The sequence below is a fragment of the Dama dama genome, chromosome 6 (genome assembly GCF_033118175.1).
Source record: "Dama dama isolate Ldn47 chromosome 6, ASM3311817v1, whole genome shotgun sequence".
Taxonomy (NCBI): domain Eukaryota; kingdom Metazoa; phylum Chordata; class Mammalia; order Artiodactyla; family Cervidae; genus Dama; species Dama dama.
In genome coordinates, this window is record NC_083686.1 from 45,948,753 (window position 1) to 45,966,775 (window position 18,023).

Consider the following 18,023-nt stretch of genomic DNA (forward strand, 5'->3'; position numbering starts at 1 on the left):
CACCTCAAGCCTCCATGTGCCTCCTCCTGAATTACTTTATTCCACCGCACTTATCATCATCTAACCACCCTGGGTGTATTTTGCTTATTTTCTTTGATTGTCTCCCCTTTGCTTCTTGGAAAACAAAGTTTTCCAAATTTGCTTTTTTATACCTAACCATATCCTCAGTGCCTAGAATAGAGCTTAGAATATAGCATTCACTCAATAAGAACTGATCTGTTGAATAAAGAGGTAACTGAATGAGACATTCATGTAAAACAAAAACATAAAATGCTATGCAGGTATGGTTTTTTCAGAGCACAGAGGGAGAAAAAACCATCTGCTTACAGAAATCAGGAAGGCTGACTTCATGAGAGGTAACTTCATGTTTAATTTCAAAGAATAATTAGCAATTAGCTAGGTGAAGAAGAGGGGAAAGGTACTCAGAGGGAATGGTGTGAAGAATGTGCCTGTTTGGAACCTACAGGTAGTTTGGATATAGTAGGAGAAAAGGATGCATGAAATGAGATGGGAAGTGTGGACCAATACCAGCTTATGTCCAGCTAAGGAGTTTTGATTTCCTTCTTCAGGTGAAGGGGAGATACTGAAGACTCAAGCAGAAGAGAGACACAATAGGATTGATGTTTTTGGAAGGACTCTCTGGGGGATTCCGCAGTGGTCCAGTGGTTAGGACCCTGTGCTTCCTCTGTTGTCCTTGGGGAAAGAAATGTGGGGAAGCTAGGAAGACCAGCCGTAGAGGTTGCTTCCACAGAGCCCTGCAGAATGACTGCAGCTGTGACGGAGAGGAGGGTAGCAGCTTCGAAAGGACTTGATGAACCATGGTGGGGGTTGGAGAGGGGACTTACTTGAGCAGAAAAAGACAAGAATGACTCTCTCAAATGTCTTTTGGGTAATTGAGGTAAATATTTAAATTCATCCAACAAATATTTATTGAAAACCTACTATGTAGCAGGCACTGATCTAGGCATTGGTGTTATGGCTTTACACAAAATAGGAAAAGAAAGCCCAAGTAGAAGAGGCTGCAAATAAATGAACAAAGAGATGGTGGAATTTCAGACTGTGATAAGCCTTATGGCAAAAGATACGGCTTGCTAAAAAGTGGGAACATGATGGTTATTTTATGCAGGAGCCAAGAAATGATTCTCCAAGGAGACGATCTGAAAGCACAGAGGAGCCATGTGAAGATCTGGAAGGAAAGATATATGCAGGTGGCAGGAAGAGTGGTGTAAAGAACCTGTGACTGGAACAAGGGGTCTTGTCTGACAAACAATGAGAAGGTGAGTGTGGCTGAGGCTCAGTAAGCTAAGTCTCAGGATAAAGGAGGGTAGCAAGGGTGGATTCTTACAGCTTTGGCCACCATGACAATGAGTGTGAATTTCATTTGAAATGTGAAGGGAAGCAATTGTTGGGGGTTGGGTAAGGGAGAGACATAACCTGACTTATGTTTTTGCTGTTGGTGTTAAGTTATTCTGGTTGTGGAGTATAGAATGAATTTGAGAGATGCATGAATGAAAACGGTAGTCCAGACAAAAGGAAATATTGGCTGATACTTGGGTTGTAGCTCTGAGGGTGGAGAAGTAGGGAGCCTTTTTGGTTTCTTGAGGGTAGAAAAATCAGGATTTGCTGACGGATTGAATGTGAGGGAAAACAAAATTAAAAATCACTCATAGGTTCATCACCTGAGATAGTAGGTGAATGTTAGTGCTTTTTACTGAGGTTGGGAAGTGTTGGGAAGGAATAGGTTTTAAGGCAATGGGGGAGGAAACCAAAGATTTTGTTTCAGACATATTTCACTTGGAAAGCCTGTTAACTTACAAGGGGAAATATGGAAAGACAGCTAGACACACAGATCTGGAGCTCTTGGAAAAGGTTTGGGTGGAGATAAAAATCTGAAAGTGTTTGACATCTTGAGATTGAATGAGGTCACCAGGGAGCTGAACACGGATTGGAAAGAGAAGGTGGTCCAGGACTGCCCCTTGTTCATTCAAGATGATAACAGTTGAGTGGAGAAGAATCAGCCAGTGAAGGAGATTGAGAGGGAGATGCCAGTGAAAGAAATTTGCAAGGATGGTGTCCCAAATACCAATGAAGAAATTTATTTTCAGGAGGAAGGAGGGCATTTCTATGCTGGATGATGCTGAGAGGTCTGGTAAAATGAGACCTGAGGCTTGACCACTGGACATGGCAAGATGGAGATGACTGGCAACCTTGACAAGAGCTGTTTTGGCAAAGTGGTGAAAACACAAGGATACTGGGAGCTGAGAAAGTGAAGAGAAGGCCTATTGACGACACTTTGAAAACGATTGGCTTTAGAAGAGCAGAAAGATGAAGTAGAGCTGGATGGAGAGGAGAGTTCAAGGCGATTCAATCTTGTTTTCCTGTCACAGCATCTTTATGTACAGATGGGAATTATCCGGTAGAGAACAGGAAACTAGTGGTGTGGAAGAAAGAGGAGCAAATCATAGGACTAAGCAGGAGGATGGGCAGTGGTGTGTAGTGGAGGGACTGGTCTTGGGAATAGGTTCCACCCCACCTGTGGTATGAGGGAGAATGACAGAATGTAAGCGCACAGGTGCTTGGTCTTACCAGGCGCAGTCCTCTGTGGCTGGCCTTACTTTCTCAGAAAAATATTCAGCTGAGAGTGAGGAAGTATTAATAGAAGGGATGCTGGAATTTTGAGAGGCCATTGGTGGGTGGGTGAGGGGAATGTGAGGAGTAGCAATGTTGAGAGAGCAAGTTGGGTGGCAGTCGTGTTAGGATTGCCAAGAAGTTGTGAATGCTCACCTAAGCGATATACGGTCTTTAAATGTTTTTCTAGCTGTATTGGAATTTAACTGACATATAGCAGTGTCTAAGTTTAAGGTGTGCAATGTTGATTTTATCCACATATAATCTGAAAAGATTACCACAGCAGCCTTAGTTAACACCTTCATCATGGCACATAATTACCATTTCTTTTGGTGGTGAGTACTCTCTTAGCAACCTTCAAGTATACAATACAAAGTTGTTAACCTCAGTCACCAAGCTGATCCCCAGAACTTGTTTACCTTAGAATTGGAAGTTTGTATCCTTTGACCAACATCTCCCCCTTTTCACCACCCACCAGCCACTGTCAACCACCATTCTACTCTCCCTCTTACTTTTCTAAATGAAAGATTTTATGATGTGACTTCAAACTGGGCAGCTCCAAATTACTTTTAAAAACTTTCATTGCCAGCATGGTTGACAAATTAAGTGGATAATGCAACAACTATAAGGACAGAGAGCTTAAAATGGATACATCCTGGTTTCCCTTTTAAAAAAGAAAGAAAAGATTATCACTCCATATTTACATAGCTTTGTGTATCTTCCTTCGCACCCCCCTCCATTTCTGATCACCTTCTGTGTATTGCCAAGAGTGCAAAATTAAGATCCAGGAGATACAAGTTTCAATATTCTTGCTGCCCCTGACTCTTGGGAGCTCGACCCTGTTTCTCTGTGTTTGGCTTTTTTAGGTTTCACATATGAGATCATACAGTATTTGTCATTCTCTGACTTGTTTCACTTAGCATAATGCCTGCAGGATCCATCCATGTTCTTGCAAATGACACAATTTCTTTCTCGTGGCTAAATAACATGGTCTCAAGTAAGCTCAGTCAGACTGATTGTGTTTAACTCCAGTGGGTTTAGCCACATGGGGGTAGGTGTAAAGTAGGAAGAGAAACAAAAGAGATGATGCTTTGGTGAACAGAGACATTATGAGGTAGGAAGACAAAGAACTCATCTTGGAATATGCTGGGTTTAAAATAGCTACAGAGACGCAGGTAAAGCTGTCTGGTAGACAGTTGGGAATGAGTTTATGCTACACACAGAGGTTTGGGAATCACTCGCTGATTCAGCAAACCTTTTACTGAATGTGTCTTGAGTGCCAGACACTGTTCTAAATCATGGGATGTAGCAGCAAACAAGAGACAGGCTCTCTGCCCTCATGTGGAGCTTGCATACTGGAGAGGAAAATCGTCATGTGTAGTTCAAAGGTTTCCAAGGAGAGAGATGTGCAGCCCAGGGATGGCCGAGATGGTCTTATTGTATGTGGCTAGAAAATAGTTGAACTTCCGCTTCTACATTTCTTATCTCCTTTAATATCTATCTTTATATGTGTTTTATTTTATAATACATTAACGCAGTAGTACATATATCATTACATAAGTGTGTGTATGTTGGGGGCTTCCAGGTGGCACTAGGAGTAAAGAAATTGCCTGCCATTGCAGGAGATGTAAGAGACACAGGTTTGATCCCTAGGCCAGGGAAGTCCCCTGGAGGACGGCATGGCAACCCACTCTAGTATTCTTGCCAGGAGAATCCCGTGGACAGAGGAGCCTGGTGGGCTATGGTCCACAGGGTCACAGAGTCAGACACGTCTGAGGTGACCTAGCACACACATACACATGTGTATGTTGGGAGCTGCACACTCAGAAATTACTTACTGAAGGAGGTGCTTCATCAAAATAAACTTGGAAAACACTAGCCATATGCGAGTAGTAAAGGAAGAAGGATTGTATCAATATATAAGTTCCTCCCAAACGACACTGTTGAGAATGTATATAAGGAAAAAGATTCACTTTCTATGGGGCACAGCCACTGAATTATCCCATCCTGTGTATGACATTTTTAAGTGATGAGGCTTCCAGAAATGGCACAGGATGAAAACATCAAAAAGAACATTATTATGAGTGTGCTGTTGAAAAACAGGACAAGCTGCCATGTGACACAGTGGAGACCCTTCGTAGAGGCAAGAAGATCATTGGTGAGGCTGGCTGTGGACAAGCTTGGTTCTTGCAGGACCCTGTTGATTTGATAGAGAAGATCTGATCACACAGCCTTCAAGTGCCTTGTAACTCTAAGCATCATTGGGGAATTATGATTCCAAAGAGTTGGATAGAGGACGGGTGAATCATAGCCTTAATCTACAAACAGAGGGGCGACACTCTGCCCAGATGGGAGCCCGGGGAGAGCAGGAGAGCATGTCAGCATTTCCAGCTTACATCGTGGGAGAGGGTGCTGAGGAGCAGATGTGAACATTCTGGTTTCTGTGGTTGGCGTTTTCCTGCAGTGGAGGAGAGTGACTCATGGGGTCCCTGTAGCCTGATGATAATCAGCTCGAGAGGCAGTTTGGAATCATGGAAAATTGCTCCAGGTTTACAAGTAAGGAGACTGAAGCTCAGAGAGGGTAAATCACTATTCAACAGTCACCCAGCTGATACGTGGTGGAGCTAGAATTCAAAGCTGGGGCTATCCAACTTAAAATCCCATATTTTCCCTGCTATGTGTAAATGGAGGATGTGTCCTAGGGAAAAAACCAGGGGTTGCAGGAGGAAGGTGCAAGAATGCATTCATTTGGATGAGGTAGGCTGCTATAAAGAAGAGGCCCCAAAAGTCATGAAAACCAAACAGTGGTTTAAATAAGATGCAATACATCTCTTTCACACATAATGGTCCAAACACAGGCAGCCCCAGAGTGATATACCAGCTCCACTGGGTTGGAGACCAGGCTCCTTTTAGATCCTGGCTCTGCCATCACCGTGACATTGCCTTCAGCTGCTTCGTTGAAGATGACATTGCACCCCACCACATCCACTGGATCTATATTTCATGCCTTATGAGGGAAAGGAGAAGGGGGTCCCTGCATCCTCTTGGTTGTGATCATCACTGCACACTTTGCTTCTGCTCCCAGATCATTGGCCAAAGCTAATCACATGGTCACACCAAGTCAGGAGAGAAGCTGGGAAACATCGTCCTTCCAGGGATCTGTCTGCCTAGTTAAGCCTCTGAACCTCTTCCTCTAGAAGAAGAAAGGGAATGGATATTGATAGACAGCCAGTAGCCTCGGACCCAGGAAATTACATCTGTTAGAAGAACAAGAAGAGGTCCACAGAGGAAAGACTGAGACTATTCTAGCTTAAAATGAGGGAGGGCAGTCCAGGCACTAGAAACAGCCTGGGCAAGGGCAGAAGAGACAGGCCTCTTGTAGAGAAGAACTTGTGGTCAAGTTGGCTGAAGAGTTTAGTGGTGCGCACAGGGAACATTCAGAAACAAGGCTAAAAATTTCCATCACGGGCCTTCAGTAGATCGGGGAGGAATTTGTACCACCTCTTGGTCAGCAAGAGATTGCAGGAGTATAAGCAGAAAAGGTTCTGATTAGGGTTGCACTTGTCAGAGATTTGTCCTCGCAGCTGTTTGCAGAGTGTAGATAGAGCCCGGCAAGATAGGAAGCAGGCAGGGATTATGGAAAAACACGGGATGGTGTTCAGAAGGCCTGGCTGCAAAGCCCCTGCCACTAAGCCACTCTTGTGCAGTGGTTACGAGTCTGGCTCTGGGGCCACGTCCATGTGTTCCGTCTCAACTCCACTGCGTACTAACCACGCGGAGAACCCAGATGCCGATGGAGAATTCTTAGCACATGCCAGCACATGGCAAATGTTAGCTTGGCTGTAACCTTGAATAAACCTCTCTCCTTACTGAAATAAAGACTCCTTAGTTAAATCTAAAGGTTCAATGAGCTGATTTCTAAAGACACTTTTAGCTTTAATACTCTCTGATTCTAAAACCTAAAATAAAATTCCCTGATTACAGGAGTCTAATACAAATGTTTAACATTGGTTGAAGAAATATGAGAATAATACTTTAGAATAGTGTTCTTTCCCTTGAGTAATGTGTTAGTATTGTTAAATTCACCTCTGCGTCTTCCCCCACAACTGAATGCTGGCTCAACCGTAAAGAAGCCGCCTGCAATGCAGGAGATGTGGGTTCAATCCCTGGGTTGGGAAGATCCCCTGGAGAAGGGAATGGCAACCCACTCCACTATTCTTGCCTGGGAAATCCCCTGGACAGAGGAGCCTGGCGGGCTATAGTCCATGGGGTCACAAGAGCTGATTGCGACTTAGTGACTAAACCACCAACACCCATTGTAACGATTTGTTGATTAGAAGAAAAGAGAATTATTTTCAAATCATATTTTACTCAATACAGAATAATGATGCTCGTCCAGGACATTGAGGAAGCACACACCCAACTGTGTGCTTCTGTCTCCTGTCTTAGAAGAGGAAGGAGGATTCCATATAGCCCATTAGTTTCCTAAATCAAATCAGGAAGTCGTTTCTTTATCATAGTCTTTTGAGAAAGTTACTAAAGAGATCCCTAGGTCCAAATGTACTTTCTAGACAGATTGTCTACTTCCTGGAGAGTTACTGGGGACTCTTGGATCCCAAGGTTGGGAGAGCACAGTCTGCAAAGGAGCTGCACCTCTGTAGCTGAAAGGGTGGATGGATAAATGGGAAGCAGGCAGCCAGTCTCATATCATTTCGTCCATATTAAGGGTTAGATTGTGTCCCCACTAAAGTTGTTGCATCCTAACCCCGTGCCTGAGGGGGAGTTAGGGTCTCTATGAGGTAATCAAGGTAAGATAAGCCATTTGGGTGACTCTAATTCAGTATAAGTGGCAGCCTTATAAAAAAGCGGAAATTTGGAGAAGACATGCATGCAAGGAGAATGTCTGAAGATGAAGACAGAGATAAGGGTAAAGTTTACAAGCCAAAAAACACCAAAGTTCATCAGAAAACCACCAGAAGCCAGGTGAGAGGCACAGAACAGAATCAAAGAAGGAAGGATCCAAATCTGACAACACCCCAGTCTCAGGCTTCCAGCTCCCTGAACTGTGAGACAGTGTTAATACATTTCTGTCATTTGAGCCACCTAGTCTGTGGTGCTCTGTTCCAGCAGCCCTAATAAATGAATACAGTCCTCATCACAGAGAAGGGAAAATGACCAGCTAGTGGAAAAGTGCCTGCCTGACACATAGTAAGTGTTCAATAAATACTTGTTGGCTGGATAAATAAATTCATGAAGAAACAGCTTTGAACAAACCCATGACCTGCTCTCACTTCAGGAATCTGCCCTCTGTTGTAAATGGCACAACCTGCACCCTTTCTGGAGAACAAGAGAGGGGAACAGAGGTCACGAGAGCAGGAAGAAAATCCATTTTTTAAAAAAAATTTCTCTCCAGGTTGCAGGGCTCCAGCCTTGGCCAGCCATGCTCAGTCCAGGGAACGCACCTAGGACGTTGACAAGCTGCCATTTATTATTATTTATCATTAGAGCTCAGAACACAGTCACCTCTATAAATTCCCCTAGTTATTAAAATCAGCAAAACAGCTTAAAATACATTTGGAAGGTTTGCAGACCGAGGGTAACCTCTGGTGTGTATTTTCGGAGCAGTTTTCCACTTCATTGTGAAAGACATCTGAGTTTCTGAGAAAATTTAATCCATATGTTTCTGGCCCCTTTATCCTGAAAACCTCGGGAAGACTTGCTCTGTGAGCTCCATGCAAAAGAACTGCTGGAGACTTTTCAACCCATTCCCTGTGAATGAGTTGTATTTCCTGTCGCCATTTTCACTGGCAAAGTCTTTTGATTCAGTCCTGTTTCCCAGTCTACTCTCAGAGCTCACCCATGATTTTCTGGTTGTTTCTTCTTCGGAGAACAGACCCATTTCCCAGTGGGTCTGCCTTGAATGAATCTCACACGTAGGTGATACAGCCCCAGACCCGAAGCTTTGCTCTATTTCTTAAATAGCAGAGATTTGCTTCATTTCTCTAGCCACCTCTCCTCTGCGTATCTCTTTCTGGAAGGTGGTAGATGATTTCTTGTAGACTTTTTTTTTATATTAAAAAAAAAAGCAAAGTACTAACAACCCCCCAAAATTGGACAAGATAAGAACTTGCTCAAGTGTTAATGGAAGCAAAATATTTGACCCATGCAGACCAGAAGAAGATCGTTTCATAGTAAATTCTTATGTCTCCTGTTCAGATAAATGTGAAGCTCTATTCCAGGAAAACTCCAGATTATATAAACCACATTGGACTGGGCCCTTTCAGTTTAATGCCTCTTATGACAGGCCTCTTTGGGATTTGTTATATTCAGTTATTCATTGCTTTGTGTAGGTAGGTAACTTCAGTCAGTTAGTTCAGTTGCTCAGTCATGTCCAACTCTTTAGGACCCCATGGACTGCAGCATGCTGGGCCTCCCTGTCCATCACCAACTCCTGGAGTTTACTCAAACTTGTGTCCATTGAGTCGGTGATGCCATCCAACCATCTCATCCTCCATCGTCCCCTTCTCCTCCTGCCTTCAATCTTTCCCACCATCAGAGTCTTTTCCAATGAGTCAGCTCTTCGCATCAGGTGGCCAAAGTATTGGAGTTTCAGCTTCAACATCAGTCCTTCCAGTGAACACCCAGGACTGATCTCCTTTACGATGGACTGGTTGAATCTCCTTGTAGTCCAAGGGACTCTCAAGAGTCTTCTCCAACACCACAGTTCAACAGCATCAATTCTTTAGTGCTCAGCTTACTTTATAGTTCAACTCTCACACCCGTACATGACTACTGGAAAAACCACAGCTTTGACTAGATGGACCTTTGTTGGCAAAATAGTGTCTCTGCATTTTAACATGATATCTAGGTTGGTCATAACTTTCTTTCCAAGGAGTAAGCATCTTTTAATGTCATGGCTGCAGTCACCATATGCCTTGATTATGGAGCCCCCCCAAAATAAAGTCTGTCACTGTTTCCTCTGTTTCCCCATCTATTTTCCATGAAGTGATGGGACCGGATGCCATGATCTTTGTTTTCTGAATTTGAGCTTTAAGTTGAGCTTTAAGCCAACTTTTTCACTCCCCTCTTTCATTTTCATCAAGAGGCTCTTTAGTTCTTCTTTACTTTCTGCCATAAGTGTGGTGTTATTTGCATATCTGAGGCTATTGATATCTTTCCCAGCAATCTTGAATCCAGCTTGTGCTTCATCCAGCCCAGCATTTCTCATGATGTACTCTGCATATAAGTTAAATAAGCAGGGTGACAATATACAGCCTTGATGTACTCCTTTTCCTATTTGGAACCAGTCTGTTGTTCCACGTCCAGTTCTGACTGTTGCTTCTTGACCTCCATACAGATTTCTCAAGAGGCAGGTCAGGTGGTCTGGTATTTCCATCTCTTTCAGAATTTTCCACAGTTTGTAGTGATCTACACAGTCAAAGGCTTTGGCATAGTCAGTAAAGCAGAAATAGATGTTTTTCTGGAACTCTCTTGCTTTTTCGATGATCCAGCGGAAGTTGGCAATTTGATCTCTGGTTCCTCTGCCTTTTCTAAAACCAGCTTGAACATCTGGAAGTTCACGGTTCATGTATTGCTGAAGCCTGGCTTGGAGAATTTTGAGCATTACTTTACTAGCGTGTGAGATTAGTGCAATTGTGCAGTAGTTTGAGCATTCTTTGCTATTGCCTTTCTTAGGGATTGGAATGAAAACGGACCTTTTCCAGTCCTGGGGCCACTGCTGTGTTTTCCAAATTTGCTGGCATATTGAGTGCAGCACTCTCACAGCATCATCTTTCAGGGTTTGAAACAGCTGTACCAGAATTCTATTATCTCCACTAGCTTTGTTCATAACTTCAAAACCCTCAAAAACTCCATCATCATTTTTAAGCAGAAAAAAGAAATTTAAATGAGAATTTTGTATTTGAATTGAAAACATTTTACTGGTAGTAGATGTGAGAGAGAGATAAAGTGAATGCTCAGGGCAAAAAACCCGCGGGTCTTGGGACAAGCTACAGGATGTGAGTAAACCAGTTGCAGAGTTGGCTGACTCAGCCGACTGTGCTGTTGGTCCCTTGCAGAGAAGAGGCATCACACTCCTGAGCAAGGCACAAGAGCATCGTAGCCTAAGTCCTCTCAGGCTTAACTCCTGTATCATTTACCCAACGTGAACATGCAGTTCCCCACTTGAGGAGTGAAATCACAGGAAACCATCTCTGATCTGATCTGTGAAGGGGAAGAACAATTTGAGTTAGCAAAATCACTGAAGTGCATTGTGTTTTTAATCTCACATGCCTCGTGTGGAATAGCTCACATTCCTCATTTCATGATGCATTGTTATAATTTGTCCTTGGAAAGTCCCTTCCATTCTTTTCCTCCTTTCAATTTTGTTTTTTCTTCCTTATTTCTAATCTTTTAACTATCTTCCACATCACCATCCATTCTAACATGTTATGTGTGTTTTTCTATGTACGTGTTGTTTGCCAAATGAGAACTATGCTTTGGTGCACATGCACTTTAGTTTTGAACACTGTATTGTGTTATAGATCTTATGATATGCAATATCAATACTTAGTCATCCAGTGTCCCAGGGACAGATATGAATATGGCCTTCAACAAGCTAACCCACAAATAAGCCTGCAATTAATTCATTTATTCAGCAAATACTTGTATGAGCATCTACTATGTTTAAAGTGTAATTCTAGGTACTTAGGATATATCAAAAAACAAAATAAAAATTCCTCTACTTGCAGAGTTAACAATCCAGCAGAGAAAAAGAGAAAGTAAATAAAAACATAATATATAAGTAATTTACATAGTATGTTAGAAAGTGATAAAGGTGACAAAAGAAAAAAGTTGGTCAGAGGAAGCAGGACTGGTGTTGTGGGGAGGGGGTGGGCAGCAGTCTAAATAGTGTGTCTGGGCAGTCACTGGAGCCTAGACTTTGAAGGAGATGTGGGGACAATCATGCAGAGACCTGCAGGCAGGGAGATTCAGGGCGTAGGCACGGCCATTGCAAAGCCTTCAGAGTGAGAACACAGCTGACCTGTTCAGAGGAGAGCAGGCCGGCGAAGTGACCAGAGCAGCGTGAACAAGGTGGAGGGCAGGAGGAGATGAGGACAGACCATGGAAGGCCCTGGAGGGCACTTCAAAGGACTTTGATTTTGGATGGGGATTTTTTGGGGAATATTGAGCAAGAAAGCGTCATGATCTGATTTGTGTTTTAACAAGATCAGTCTGGCCGACATGTTGAGAAAAGGCTGCCTGAAAAACAAGGGTAAAAGCAGTGATTCTGGTTAGAGGCTTTTGTAATAATGTGAGCATGAGATAGATGATGATAGATGAGATCAGAATAGAAGTGGTAAAGGTGGCGAAAGGTGGTCAGGTTTGAGACAGACTTTAAATTTAAAACTGATAAAGTTCTCAAAGTTCCATTTCGACTTAGGATGTAGAAAACCACAAGAATACTAACAATGAGAAAAATCTGGAACATCTATAAAATCATAACTTAAGTCCATCAGAGAGTTGAGGTCTCAAGGCAAACAAAGAAATGGAATTTTAAAAAATGACAAGATTCTTGCAACAGATAGATAGACAGTTCCACTTTCAGCAAGACACAGGGAGAAGAGGTGGCTGCCATAGAAGTGAGTCCAAAGAAACCAGCTAAAATTTTAGGAAATTCCCAAAGCCCTAGAGTGACTGGTGTGCCAGTGTAACTGGAAGCTATAGATAGAAGGGGAGCTTGCACTCCTAAGTTTTTTCTCCATAAGCCTCCAACAGGTATTCACGGGGACTGAGGGCAGGGGACAGTATCTGTCAGTCGACCACGTGTGTAGGAAATGATTAGATGCCACTGGAAACAGTGTGAAACAACTGCATGCTTCCCCAACGTTTCTGTCATTCCAAGCAAAAGCCTTGTATTGCCAGGGAAAGCACAGGGGAAATATCTCACCTCCAGAGCTCCTTATTGGGAGTGGGAAGTGGTGGAAGGAAACCCCATCTCCTTTTGAGGGAAGTGTATGAAAGCCTCCTTCCTGCCCCCCGGAAACCAGGCAGAGACGCACTGCTTCTAGGGGAAGGATAGAAGCCAAATCCATCTTCCCTAGAGAAGGGACAGGAAAATCTCTTGGTACCTGGATCTCATACCAGTACAAAGCAGAGGTCTGCTGCTGCTGGCAAAGCGATGGGAGAGTCTCTCCTGTCCAGAAGTACACACCACTGTGAGACAGGATCCTGCTGCCGTGGGCGTGGGGAGGGAAAGAGCAAGAATGCTGAGAGGCTTTATTCGCAAAGCCAAGTGCACCTCCTTGCCTAAGATCAAGGCCGGACCGGGAAAACAGTCCCCTTCTGTCTCCTGGTCAGGAGCCGAGCACCAAGCCAGAAGCACTAGTAGTGTCCACTGCAAGAGAAGGGTCAGGGACAGGAAAAGAAGACCTTTCTATGGTGACTGCACATAGACTGCTGAAATCTGAGGGTGGAGAAGACACACAGGAAAAGTCACTCTGGTGCCCGAGGCCTCTCACCAAGCAGAAGGTAGGACGGTGTACCCCTGGAGGAACGTGAGGTGATGTACTGGAGGGAATGACAGCAACAGTGAGCCCCAGCCCAGCTCAACTACCAAGCAGACGGACTGTTCCCCGATAGAATGGCCTGACGGGAGAGGCATGCCCACTTCTGGAACGGAATGCTACTGGTCCTTACTGTTCTTCAAACGTAGTGCCTGGCGGTCAGTGAGAGATGATGAGATACAAAAAAGCAAGAGGAAAAAAAGACTTTATTTTTTGGTTTCCCTAGTTTTATTGAGATATAATTAAAGTATAACATCGTATAAGTTTAAGGTGATCTGATGGATGTATATATTACAAAACGGTTACCACAATTAACATCCATCACCTCCTATTTTTTTTCCTGTAATGAGAGCTTCTAAGACCTTGCTTAGTAATTTCAAATATATAGTACAGCATTAAAAACTATAATCAGCAGGTGGTCCTTACATTACATCCTCATGGCTTATTCATCTTAAAATTAAAAGTTTGAACCTTTTGAATACCTTCCCCAACTTTGTAACTTTGGACCATCTTCTCCTTTCCTCCATTATTCCCTCTGCCTCTGCAACCACTAATCTATTCTCTGTTTCTATAAGACCCATTGTTAAGAGAGAAAGCCATTAATAGAAACAAAATCAGAGATGCTGAATTATCACAAAGTGTCTCTAAGATAACTATGATAGCTATGTTAAAGAAACAAGTAAAAAGTTGAACTATGTGCATGAACAGACAGGAAATTGACCACTTAACAAGCAAGAAGGATGATTCTTTGAACAATTACAGATTACTTCTTCTGACTGGTGGATTGGTGTGTGTGGGCTTCAATCTACAAGCATAAACAATTCTTCCTGTAAATTAAAAAAGACCAAGGCTCTGCTAGCAAAGAAGAATGAAGAAATGATTACAATGGAGGCAAGCAGCAGCAACATTGCAAGAATATGTATAGGACATGAAAATCACTACTCTTTACAGGATAATTTTCAAAGACTTAAGGCAAACTCTATGTTCTTATCTTCCACTACCTTCTAGGGTGTGTGTGTGTGTGTTTGTGTGTGTGTGAAAGTTAAGGTAATATAAGAAGGAATGTCCACAATGACACCAAAGCCACATTACTATTGTCCCTGGACTGAGTCAGAACTCATCATACCCTAGATGAAGAAGACTTAATACACTAAAGGAGAAAACAGAGTGGAGGAAAAATCTCAAAAAGGAAATGAAATCAAGCAGAAACACTGGATAGGGAAGTGATCCATATAAACAGAGCTCAGAGGAGAAACAAATGGACTTACAATGCAGTAAAGGGGAAGAAAAGGAGAAAAACCTAGACAGCACAAAATTAAAACCAACTCCAATATCATTGTGAGTTTTACCAGTTAGAATTACATTACTAAAACTAATTGTAAATTTGACTATAGTGGCTTAAACAAGGAGTTATTTGGATTTTTTTCACATAATATGAACTGTGGAAGTTGACAATTGCTAACATAATTTCAGCAGTTTGGAGATGTTAGGGCTGACCATCTTTACCATTGCAATTTGGTTGCCACAGCTCCAGCCATTACATCTGAATTTCAGGAAGGAAGATGACAGAAGAGGTTGGGGTAAGGTCAGCTGTCTCTGTCCTCTTTATCAGGAAAGCAGCCACTGTACCAGAACCAGCCCTCTCCATCAACATACTTCCATTTACATTCATTGGCCAGCTGGTCACATGGTCACCTCTAGCAGCAAGGGAAAGTGGGAAAGAAAGTTCATTTCCTCTGCTAACAAAATCTAGGTTCTGTAAACAAGAAGGAAGGGAGTATATGATATTGGATAGACAATATCAACAGAGTCTGCTCTGTGAGTATTCATTGAGACAGTGTATGCAAAGGAAGCTAACATAACATCTGGCATGTATAGGCACTCAATAACTTACATTTTTATAAAGCTGAAGAGATGGAACTTATTGGAGATGGGAGGATAGGAGACAGCCTGTACATCAGAGGTCAGGTTCCCACACTGTAAGACTGACAGATTTAAAAGTTTATACTTGATTTTGTGAATCCTTAAAATACTCAGCAAAAATAGAGCCATACACTTGAAGAGCAGTATTAACAGTTGGAGGAGGGTGATTGTCTATATATTCTTAACGGGTGGGATGGTTATTGTAAACCGAGAGAAAGAAACAGGGCCAGATGCAGAGAAATAGCAAATGTCACAGGAAATAAGCAAATGCAGAGGTAGCCTCAGTTCTGAAGAGGACTTTTGAGAGGAGGAAGACAAATGGCATACAGAGTCTGTAAGTGTATTGTATATACACACATGTGCACTCTATAAATATTTCACAGGCCAAGCCATTCTTCAGAATCATGATATAGGAGAGGTTTCCACACACCAAAACAAATCATCTCAACATATCCCTTCTATCAACTTTGCAAAGTTATTACAGACTATTAACTTTGTTGCTTTTAAGAAAGTTTAAGGGATAACTTTTAGAGTCTGTGTCTACATAGTCTAAGCAGAAAGAGGAACTGACTTAAAACTCTCAGCTTTTTTTTTTTTTAACAGTGATAACCGAACAGCATAATGAATTTAAGCTCACCACAAAATCTCTTCCATAGTAATAAATTCTTTTTGTGACATTTCTGATAGTAACAGTTATAGAGCATAATTTTCATCTCTACTTAATTTCTTGAGGCTGTGTGAGTCTACAAGTCAGAAGTATCACAGACACCATGGGTACCTGGCCCTTTCCAGGGGGCATTCTGAATCCCCAAGGCCATCTCCTTTTCTATCAAACAGAAAATGGCAGAGCAGGGTCACTATAGAGATGTACCAGACGTCCCTGAAAGGATACTGGTTAAGAGAATGCATCTTAGGTTGAGATCATCCTGTTGCAAATAGTTGTCTTCAGTCAGTGTCCTGTTAGGGAGCTTAATCAGGTCGCAAGACAAAAAAGATTGGTTTGAAAGGATTTCTTCACTATGGATGAATTATTAACTAACATTATCACACAGTTAAGTTAAACATTGTAACTAATTAGAAACCTACCACATAGGAATGTTTCCCTTTGACCACCAACTCTTCCTTACCTAGGATGGTTGCTGTATTAGCTTGAACACAAGCTTTGATGCTTTAATAAAGACCCCCAAATAACAGTGATTTCATAGAAATTTGTGCTTTCTCATATAGAAAATCAAGAAGGTAATCCAGGGCTGGTGTAACAACTTCACAACCACCATTATCCCAGGCTCCTCCTAATCTTGTTGTCCTGTCATCCTCAACACGTGACTTTTATCTCATGGTCTGTATCAGCCTGCTGGGGCTGCTACAACAAAAGACCACAGACTGGGGAGCACAAACAAGAGAAATGTATTTCCTCGCAGTTCTGGAGGCTGGAAGTCCAAGATCAAGGCGCCAACAAGGTTGGTTTCTGGTGAGGCCTCTCTTCCTTGCTTGCCAATAGCCACCTTTTTGCTGTGTCCGCACGTGGAGTTTCTCCGTGTGTGAGCATCCCGGGGTCTCTGCCTCTTTCTTGGTTGTGTTTTTGATTGGAGTATGACTGTTTGCCAGTGCACGCTTAGTCTCTGCTGTACAGCGAAGTGGATCGGCCATCTGTATATAAATCTATCTCCTTCCTCTTGGACCTCCCTCCCACCCGGTCCCTCCAGACCCTCCCCTCTATATTGTCACAGGGCTTGGAGCCAAGCTCCCGTGCCATACCACAGGTGCCCGCTAGCTATCTCTCACACACTGGGTGTTCCCTGGTGGTCTAGGGGACAAGATTCTGCCATCTCTTCCTCTTCTTATAAGGGCACCAGCTCTACTGGATTAGAGCCTCACCCTTATGACCTCATTTAACTTCAGTTACCTCCTTAAAGGCCCTATCTTCAAATACAATCACATTGGGAATTAGGGCTTCAGCATATACATCTTAGGAGGATACAATTTATCCATAATATGGCCCAGCATAGCTGCCCTAGCTCTCACCACAATGTCCACATCCCAGCCAGAAAGCAGAGAAAGAAAAAAGGGAAGGTCACAAGTCCGCTCTTTAAGGGCATCGCAAGAAACAAACCTATCACTTCTACTCAAATCTCATTGAGTTCAGTTCAGTCACTCAGTCACGTCTGACTGTGCGACCCCATGGACTGCAGCACGCCAGGCCTCCCTGTCCATCACCAACTCCCGGAGCTTACTGAAACTCATGTCCATTTAGTTGGTGATGCCATCCAACCATCTCATCCCCTCTCGTCCCCTTCTCCTCCCGACTTCAATCTCTCCCAGCATCAGGGTCTTTTCCAATGAGTCAGCTCTTCAAACCAGGTGGCCAAAATATTGGAGTTTCGGCTTCAGCATCAGTCCTTCCAATGAATATTCAGGACTGATTTCCTTTAGGATGGACTGGTTGGATCTCCTTGCTGTCCAAGGGACTCTCAAGAGTCTTCTCCAACACCACAGTTCAAAAGCATCAATTCTTCAGTGCTCAGATTTCTTTATAGTCCAACTCTCACATCCCTACATGACTACTGAGAAAACTATAGCTTTGACTAGATGGGCCTTTGTCGGTAAATAATGTCTCTGCTTTTTATTTTTTAATTTTTTTCCTTTATTTTTATTAGTTGGAGGCTAATTACTTTACAGTATTGTAGTGGTTTTTGCCATGCATTGACGTGAATCAGTCATGGATTTACATGTGCTCCCCATCCTGATCCCCCCTCCCACCTCCCTCCCCATCCCATCCCTCTGGGTCTTCCCAGTGCACCAGCCCCGAGCACTTGTCTTATGCATCCAACCTGGACTGGCGATCTGCTTCACACTTGATAATATACAAGTTTCGATGCTGTTCTCTCAGATCATCCCACCCTCGCC